We start from the raw sequence: 10,071 nt of genomic DNA on the forward strand, positions 1-10,071 counted from the left end.
AGTGATGATGGCCCCCAAAGGAAGCTAGACTTCAATCTTAAAGAAAAATAGATTAAAATTTAAAGAATTGTTACCTCATTGCACGCATGGCTTTATTCTACCAAGAACAATTTTTTGCCAAAGAAATTAATAAAGCAGGCAGACACAGAAATCAAAATAATCTTTTGGATGTCTATTATTTAATAGCATGGAATGTTCTCTCATCAAGGTCACCCAACTGTTGTATATCATTGCTGAAGGGGAACATTAATTAAAATCACTGATGATGAATACTGCATTTTTAGATATTAATAAATGAAGCTAAATGCTTGTTAGATTTTCCAGAATTCAATCACAGCTTTAAATTAAATATCACACGAAGTACCCTAAACCAGCAGAGTGCTTTTCTAAGACCAGTACTAGAATACAAATTAAACAGAATGGTACATTAATATATCGTTCTAAGCTGATTTTTTTTAACTTATTTTTCTTTATTCATTGGAATAAGTTTTTTTTAATATTTTTCCCTGTTACATCATAGACTGATCAGCATTATCAACGTTTCCCACGAATTATTTATCTAAGGAATGGTATGTCTCTGTTAACCTTGGGCACAATACTGTCACACAGGATGTGATATTGCTATGGAAGAATTTCCATTTATGCCCCCTGCCCTTAGAAAAAGTAATTTTAGAGCCAGCACGTTTTTCCCACTTATCTTTTTCTATTAAGGTTGCAGGATTCTTCTTCTGGTTACTTGTATTTTTCTACTAAAATATGAAACATTCTGTGGAGCTCTTCAAATTCAGCCATTCCACTTTTCATTCAGTGCTCTATTGTGCTAAGGATTTAATTTTCTAGAGCAGGTTTCTTGCCCTTGCTGACACACATGCAAGCCCAACAAGAGTCCCAGGGAATGACAACCCCACTGAAGCAAGTAAGAGGTGGTAAAATAAATAAACCACCACACCCGAATACATCCAAGATTTAGAGGTTGTGTCTGTTCTCACTAACACTGTATAGTGTGTTTTTTTCATGCTGCTTCCCTCCAGTGTTGCGGCTTAGAATTCAGAGGAAGGGGCTGGCAGTCAGGATATCAGTTTCTTCCTTGAGGAGCCTGATCTCAGCTACATTCTCTGCTGCTGACTTGCTGGTGACTGAAGGCAACACATGGGCACCAAACCCAGTCTGTTGTCTAGCTCCAATTGATTTCAACAAATTAACAGACTACTAGATGATAGTATCTCCATTAATATGGATTTAAACTTAAAAATATCCCATTTTTCCTGTGACAGACAGCGCATCCCATCTGGACACACAATTTATTAGAGTTCTGGAGCCCCAGTGAATATTTCAGGTAGCTAATTTCCTAGTTTTTTTTTTTTTTTCTGTGTTACATTAGTACTTGAGAGCTAGAGTCAAATCTTAAACTCAAGTCCAAAGCAGTGCATAACAAAAGACAGGTTCTGCCATAACAGGAAGATATCATGCCCTGAAATGCTTTTACTAAGCTTTAAGAGCTTTAAGTGCCTCAAATTCTTAGATTTCCTAAGTAACTTCCAGTGCATCACTTCATTCATTGTGGTTATTATGCAATGATATAAAAATAGGGTCTTTTTCTAATTTCCCTTCCTCCCCATCTCTAAATAATGGCTCTAAATGTATCAGGTTCAGCTTCTTCATTAATGTGCCTTATCTCTTATCCCTTGGCTATTCAGCCTTCCTTTTTATATTGTTAGCTGCTATTTTTGTTCGATTTATCCTGATAATACCATTTTCATATCTTCCTTTTTTCCCCGTTCTTCCTTCTCTTACCAAGAAAAAGAATTATTATTTACCTAGTGGTATCAAAAAGCAAACAGTTAATAGAAACTGTCTGCAATTTAAAGACCAGTATCAAATGCTATATTTGCCTTCCTTGTACATCACCTCCCAGGTTCCAACAAGAAGATCATGTGAGTGCAGTACAGCTGGGCAAGTTATTCAGGCAACAAGGACATTGCTGAGAGAGAGAAAAAACTATATAGGATATGATGAAATTACACTTTCTACAGGCTGGACTTGCCTCAGAGCATTGTGAAAATAATTCCTATTTCTGTTTCAAACCATTCAGTTATGGGAATAAAATACCTTGGGATATTCAGGTAGAATACTTCACTCATGTTCATTACTGTAGAGTGGGATTTTTAAGAAAGAACTTGTGAGTAAATTCTGAAGCAATTAAAATTAAGGAGTTTTGCCAATTCTGTCACAGCTGTGCACAAGTCTTCAAAGCTTATCCATAGTTCAGGATTTCAATTCTCAGCTATGTAAAATATCCAAACTGCCACCTTTTACTATGCCATTGTGTCAGACCTCTGGCATCTGCAGAATACTGCTGGTCACATACTTAGGAATTAAAACAAACATTTTCAACAACAAGAACTCTGAAATTAGGAAAAAAAAAGGGGGAAAGCTGATGGAAGGCAAAAATAAGGTCAGTTGTCAGACAGAGTCTCTTTGCCCCCTCCATCCTACACATGGTCCCCTGAACACTGTAATTGTCCTTGCAAAGAAGAATGTTTCCCTTATTGAGCTGCAAATGTGGGATTTTGTCAATACACGCTGAATGATGTGCTGTTGAATTTTGTACCAGCTGGCCCAGATCAAGTCTTTTCCATACTCTCAGCTAGACATCTCCTAATGACTCAAAACTGGAAATTCATTGTGCATTTAATGAATCCTGCACTGTCATCCAGGAGAAGCTCAAACTACGTCCATGAATTCCTGCTTGAGGACAGGGCAAAGCAAGAAGGACATCTCAAATTTCTTCATTTCCTCACTTACTCCATAGGAAGAAAAATAGTAAGGCAGAAAAAATGCAAGTTGTTCCTAAATAAAAATTTGATAGAAATGAACGAATGTCATTTTCGATAAATTATCTGAGCCCTCAGATAAGTCACTGACCATCTGGCAGCTGGCAACATAAAACTATTTTGGGGAAGCTGTGGATTGAAATATGACATTCTTGCCTGCTTTTGCTTTTAACTGACACATAAAACTGATCATCTTACAAATTCCGTCACAACAAAAATAACGGCTCCTATCTGCTTCACCATCTTAAATTCATTTTTAAAATAGTACTTTTCAGCAATCCACAGTGACATGCTGTAGGTGGGCTAGTGGCTCAGAATAACTTTTACATACCTTCTGATTTCATGAAGCATTTGAAATAGAAGCCAGTGGGAGGGAAAACCCTTTGCTGATACATTATTTGCAGGTCATGCTGTATATGCCCCTATATAATTGCAAGATGACAATGTTAACAGTGCTAAAATTAGGTATAACATTTAGAAAAAAAAATATGCATGAGAGGTTTAGCAGTTTCAGTTTTCCAGAATATCATGTGCTTGGCAGTCGATACCAAGAATACAGCAGATAAATTTAAGCATAATCTAAAATTGAAATTGAGCTACAAAAAGAACAATCAAGTAACATACTGCTGCAGCCGTTTCGACAATAATACTATGTTTTCAGCCAACAGAACAGAATTTTGAATATGTATATGTTTCTCTAACTTTTAAAAATACTGATGAAGTTAGACATTGACTAGTCAGCTCTGAAGACACAGACTTAATAAAGCATTTAGAACTGATAGAAATTTTCTTTGATGAGTATGACAGCATTTGTCATTTTAGAAATTCCTTCCATAATTTTTGAAGTTTTTCAAAAGCTTGTGTTGCATTACATTACTAAAAATAAAATTAAATCGCCTTTAAGGAGAAAAGCAACAAAGGCTGAGTAAGCAACAGAAAAACAAACATATTGTAATTGAAATGTATAAACAGGAGTAAAGATATTCAGACTAATGCATAATTCAGGATTATGTGATATAAAAGCAAAATCTCACTGATAAGTTGAATACACCACTTGTTTTCTTAAATTCATCAAATTTTATGTATTTACAGCACCATATACTTTTCTTTCACTTCTTACTCAGGCTGGCTATGCTGCTGCATTGTGTGTAAGCCTTTGACTTGATAAAGCTGGAATTCCCCCTGACTGTACTCCTGGGCTAGGATCGCTCCACTCACAGACCGTATGCATTGGCAACTCTCTGGCCACCCGCTGCAGGTACTGGGAGTTAGTTCTGTTGTCATGATCACAACTGCCTTTGTAAATGTTCTTGTAAGGTGTGACTGGTGTGTCAGACATCTAGAAAAGCACAACAAATGTCATCAAAGTCAAACTCCTGCTAGTGCAAACAACGCCAGAATTTTACTCCATGTGTTCCAGTGTGAGGTTTCTTAGTAGGAAGTATCTTGAGAACTTGAAATAACTTCTTTTTATAAAACCAGAAATTCCAGCCTTTCCAGCAAAGAACAAAATAAACCCATACAAAATGTAGAATATAATGCTCAAATAATATAAAATGGACACAGATGAAGCTGTTCTCTGTTCTCTGCTAATAAAATATGTCTGATTTCCTTCCTTCTATGATTAAATCTTACCTGTCAAATTAACAAAGAGAATTTATCATTGTAGCAGCTACAGCCATTTATTTCAGTAAGTAAAATTCAGCTCTCTTGCATCAGAGGAAAACAAATAATGTCCTTCAAAGTCTGAGTTGCTGTTATTTCTCACACATGCCTGTTACTAAGAGGGTTAAGAGACCATATATTTTGTGTTTAATTAAAATTAGTAATATAAAGATTTACTAGAGGTGTCAATATCAATCGCCTCTTATGTTTTCTTAAGATCTTCAATCAGGTTGAACAAGAGGGGTAACAAGATAGACTTTCCTTACACTGAATGGCATTTAATTTGGTGCAAGAAACATCTGAGCGTGAAGCCTGACTGAGAAGAATAATGCTACTGTTTGCTCACATGAGGATTTTAGAACAAATTTTTAAAATTTAGATACCACCTGATATCTCAGTGATGGTTGATAACTCCAAAGGAAACCAATACCACCAACTTTCTCAGCATATTTACCTTCATTTTCTTCTGGTCTGACTAGCAAAAATTATTAATCACAGTATTGTCAGAATTGCCTCTGGGAGCAAAATAATTCCTCACTACGAAATAAAACCATGGAGAAATACATACTGCAAGTGATGGAAACATCTCTTTAGCAGGTAAAGAAGGAAGTAAAACTCCAGACCAATTTTCTTACACCTGGCATAGATGTGCCAAGAACAGAATATTATGTCTTGATTTGAAAGCTTCATGGAAAAAAGAAAATTACGTGCTTGTTGTGAAGAACAGCTGATTTAATCATCAAAATTATTTTTAGGTGTCACTTAATAATGCAACCAAACTGATAGAGGAAATGGTGATTTGATTATAAGCGGCAAATCTGCATACAGTAACTCCTCTAATTATGTCATAGTGTTATTAACAGGAGCCATCTCGATTTTGAGCTTGAGGGAGAGCCAGTGTGATCCTACGCACATGAGGAAAACTCAAATGGTTAACAAAGATTTCTGTGGCATTTATAAGCCTACTCTGAATTAAATTACTGCTATTAAATTTATCTCTATTACAATAGGATTCCCAACTGAGAACAGAACTGGCACAGGTAGTTCATGTGTATATCAAGAACTGAATATTTCTTCTGAGATCTTACAATATACTTTGAAAAAAACAGAGAAACACATGATTTTAAACTGTCTTTATTGACAGGGAAATGAGACATACAAAGTTGGTGGCAGAAGAGGTAACCCAAATTATTTCCCTACTTGTATATTATCTCCTTCATCTGTTGGGTTTGAATCAAGCCTAGAAGTATGGAATCTTTGTTTCTATTGATTAATCTAATAAACTGGTATTTACCAGATAGTTTTATAGGAGGTAGATAAAGTTCTATTAATTTTTCTAGTTTTATCTGGTTTAGAATGGGGATTAGAAACAAAGAGCCTGATGGCAATACTACAGATCTGTCCTTCCTTAGCTCTTCCTTGTTTAAAAGAATACTCCACAATCAGTAACATAACACAGGGGAAAACACCTTTCTCTCTGTACCCCACAATGCTGGACAGAAGGATTTTGTAGGTGTCATAGGTTGAGGTCCTTGGGATGCTTTTTTCTTTCCTTCTTTTTTAAAATTTTTATTTCCCCTTTTTTTCCTGAGAAAAGAGAGAAAGGGTCTTCCTTGTGCTTTTGGCAATTTGTGAATTGTTGCCTCGCTATTGCTTCAAGTGTTGGATAATTTAAAAAAAAAAGGAAACATTTGGGTTATATGAAGGTTTGCACTAATTGACATTTCCTTTTCTGTTAGATAGCTGAACTGAAATAATCACTTTTTTATACTGTTTTAATAAAAACCTGTATACAATGTAGTTCTCCATCCATTGCTGAAAAAAGTGATGTCTAAAACACCATAAGCATAATGTGAAAGTAGGATAGATGAACAGGGAAAGAAAGTACTGTAAATTATTTAACAGATGAATGGTTTATATCAACTTGCATGTTTCCTTGTATTCACTGTGAGTATTTCATGCTAATATTGATTTAGAATTGGCTCATGAAATATTCTGGTGCCTAAATTCCTACCAATAGGTAGGAATATTTTTTCTTGAAGCATATGACCTGTCATGAAAATTTCAGTAGCAAATTTCTCTTGCCAATCACAAAAAGTTTATTTACATTACAAATTTATTCACATTATTAATTTTTTAAATTGTGATTTAGTGAACTTTGAAATGTTTTGAAACTTTCCATTCTTACCCTCCTGCACAGTGTCAGCCATTGACATTTTAACTGCTAATGGAGTTCTTGTGAGAATGGTAAGTAATCACAGGAAATGGTAAGAAATCATAGGAAAAAATGATGCATTATTGCTAAGTTCCATTATAGTTGTCCATAATGAAAAATCCTTGTAGTTGCTTCATGTCTCCCTTGTTTTCATTATTGAAAATAATTATTCAAAATAGTGGAAAAGAAGCTATTTTTAATAAACCTGAATTATTACCAAGGGAAATAAAAAATACGAGAGTGAAAATAAAACTAAAATGCATGCAGGAATTCAAAAGCAACTAGAGAAGAAAAATGTAACCAGTGTTGTCCTATTGATATCCAACAATATGCAAAGACTCAATACATCAGTCCCACTTTTCTTGCTGATGTAGCGTGATCATCAGATAATAGATATAGAGCTATGCATATTTGTTGTCACTGTGTTTACAAACCCTTTAATCCATGATTGAAAAGAAAAAAGGAGTTGATTTGGCACAAGAGAGATTCATGACTCAAGCAGCTACTTGATGGATTTGCACATAGCAAAAATTTTAAAAGTTTTCGAAACCACAGGAACCAAAGGTACTCAGTACTGAAAACCTTAATGGCATGCTTTTCACCCAGTTTTATTTTACCAGTTTTCTTGCCATGTCTGTCCAATCAAAGGAAATAAATTTAATTAAAATTAAAGAATAGACCTTATGGTTCCTAAACTATATGAAAGTTTATAAAAGATCTTTGGATATTATTTTAATATCATGATATGGATAGTCTATGGCAGTGAGGCACTCTTCTCAAAAAGCAAAACACAACTACAATAACTAACACTATTCAGACAGTGGCTCTATGGATGGTAACTGACCAGTTAAAAGCTCTTTTTCTACTCACACCCACTACTGGATCACTAATAAAATGGTAGATTCTTCACCTTGCCTTAAGGCTTGTTTATTGTGTTTCCACAAGTGTTTTTCTCCCTCTGATAGGATTAACATATAATGCAGGCTCAGCAGAGCCTGAACAAAGTTTATGGGAATATTTAAATCAAAACCTATTATATTTAACAGATAGTGTTATTTTGTTAAATTGGTATGGGAAAAATACTGATTTTTTTTTTTTTTTGACTTCAGTTTTTCTCCTCTACCACTAGCTTAAATAAGAATTATTTTGCAACAAAATAAAATTGGCCTCCCTGGAAATAAGTCATTACCATTACATTATTATCACCTTCTAGGAGGGGAGCACATGTCCATAAAAGTATAGTTGAAAATACATATATTTGTTTTAATTACAATATATTTTTCCTTTTAGTGTTATAAAACAATATCAACAATAAAATAAAATGAATATGGAACACAGACTAATAAATTAGGCCAGATGTGAAAATACATTTAACTCCTACAACAATTGATTATGGTCAGATTTGTTTATAGATTTATGTGGCATTTGATTAAATTTGATCACTCTGAGACATCACTGATAAAGAAGAGACATTTAAATGCTACAGTATAGTATTGTCTAACAAAGTGAGAGTGACTATAGAAAGAGAAGGTTTCCAAAATGCTGCAAAGAATAAAAACCTTTGGCTGAATTTAGATAGTGAGTGGTGTACTTTAAAAGGTTCATTTCCTAAGGTTTTTCTTCATATGATGCCTCTGATGCAACATAAATGCCTCCAAAAATTAATGGTGTGATGGATTTTATATGGATGGCTACTTTTTATAGATTCTTGCTCTTGAGAGAGCAGAATATTCAGAAAAAGCTTTAGGGAGAAGTTCAAAATTTACTGCAGAATTATAATCCAGTATAACGCTCGAAAATCACTGACCACATCTGAAAGTGTAGCTCTTGCACTGAATTTACCAGCAGAACTCTTTCTGTGAGTAGGCAAGTAGGCCAACAAAAAGTCTGCAAGAAAGATTATGGATACTCTGAAAGACAGCTAAAAACAGTTTGAAAATTTGAAATATCCTGCCCTTATTGTGCTAATTCTTAGAAACACGACGTTCTGCTGAACTGAGGCTCTGGCTTCAATCTGGTACAGTACAGCTTTATTTTACAATGTATTTGGTTTTAGTCCTTAATGTATATATTAAATAAGCCAATGAATATATATATATACTTAATCTAGATAAACACCTTTGTCTATGTTTTGTCTGAATCATGCTCTTATCAATATTTGCCTATGCTTTTAAACAAATGGCATATATGGAAGCAAACACAGAGGAAATTATTTTTGGGTTTTTTTCCTGGTATAGACAAAGCTTCTAAAAGAAGAGATGGTTTCTTCAGGCAGCAAGAAATGTTAATGATGAGCCTCATTCACAGCACTCACTAATATCATGTTATCTTAAGAATTGATGCAATTTAATTACCCATTATCTATTGGAAAATACTTCTTGGAAGATATATAATAAGACCATATTAAACATAATTCAAAAACAAAATGTAAAATGACTAAATCATTTATCCATTCATTCTCATTGCACAGGTGAACATGACCCAGCAGAGCTGCTCTCAGAAGAACTTTGATTCCCATGACATTCTGACTATCATTGCAAATGACATTCTTGGAAAGGCAAAGACATCTAAAGGTAAAGGAAAATGACTTTTTAAAATGTAGGAGAGCATTACTTTGTTCAAAGCCATGAATATAATGACATTATCTGATTTTTGATATGAAATAGTTACAGTCAAAATAGGTTTATGGATAAATTCTGAACAGCTATTCAGGTGTTGCTTAAATGGAAAGATGCACTGTGGCCAAACTAAATGCTTCAGTGAAATGTGTTTAATAATTGTATTAAAAATTGCTTTAGACAGGAATAGACAGACAGGATGTCTTAAATTAATACGTAGGAAAAGTTTCTTAGCTAATAAATTAGTGAAGAATATCTGACTTCAACACTAAGTTTACCATCTAAAGATGTAACTTAAAAATATGTTTTGGGCCTTAATGGATTCACTAAAATGCTCAACCATTAGTAGGCATATGCTTATAATGGAATTAATTTTTTTTCATTTTACCCTTTGTCTTCCGTTCTCAATTATATCTTCTGTGTATTTTGCCAGACTCATAAAAGGATTCGAGGATCTTGAAGGAGCTTTGATTTTAGGCAGAGGCTCCTATGTTTTTGATGTGTGACTCTTGACAGCAGTCATTCTGCTCCTGTGTTACTGGGATTGGGTCCCAGATGCTGTCAGCAGGAGATTCCTGATGCTCCTGGTTCTGCTTTTTCTCCAAGTGCCTGTTTGGACCATCCTGACCAGGCTGTACCTGCTCTTCCTAAGCATCATCAGAAGCAGCACTTTACATCCTGCTCCCACTCTCATCCTGGCTAATCACACTGGTAAGTGAGTTTGGAGCACAAGTGGGGA

The sequence above is a fragment of the Aphelocoma coerulescens genome, chromosome 13 (assembly GCF_041296385.1).
Source record: "Aphelocoma coerulescens isolate FSJ_1873_10779 chromosome 13, UR_Acoe_1.0, whole genome shotgun sequence".
Taxonomy (NCBI): domain Eukaryota; kingdom Metazoa; phylum Chordata; class Aves; order Passeriformes; family Corvidae; genus Aphelocoma; species Aphelocoma coerulescens.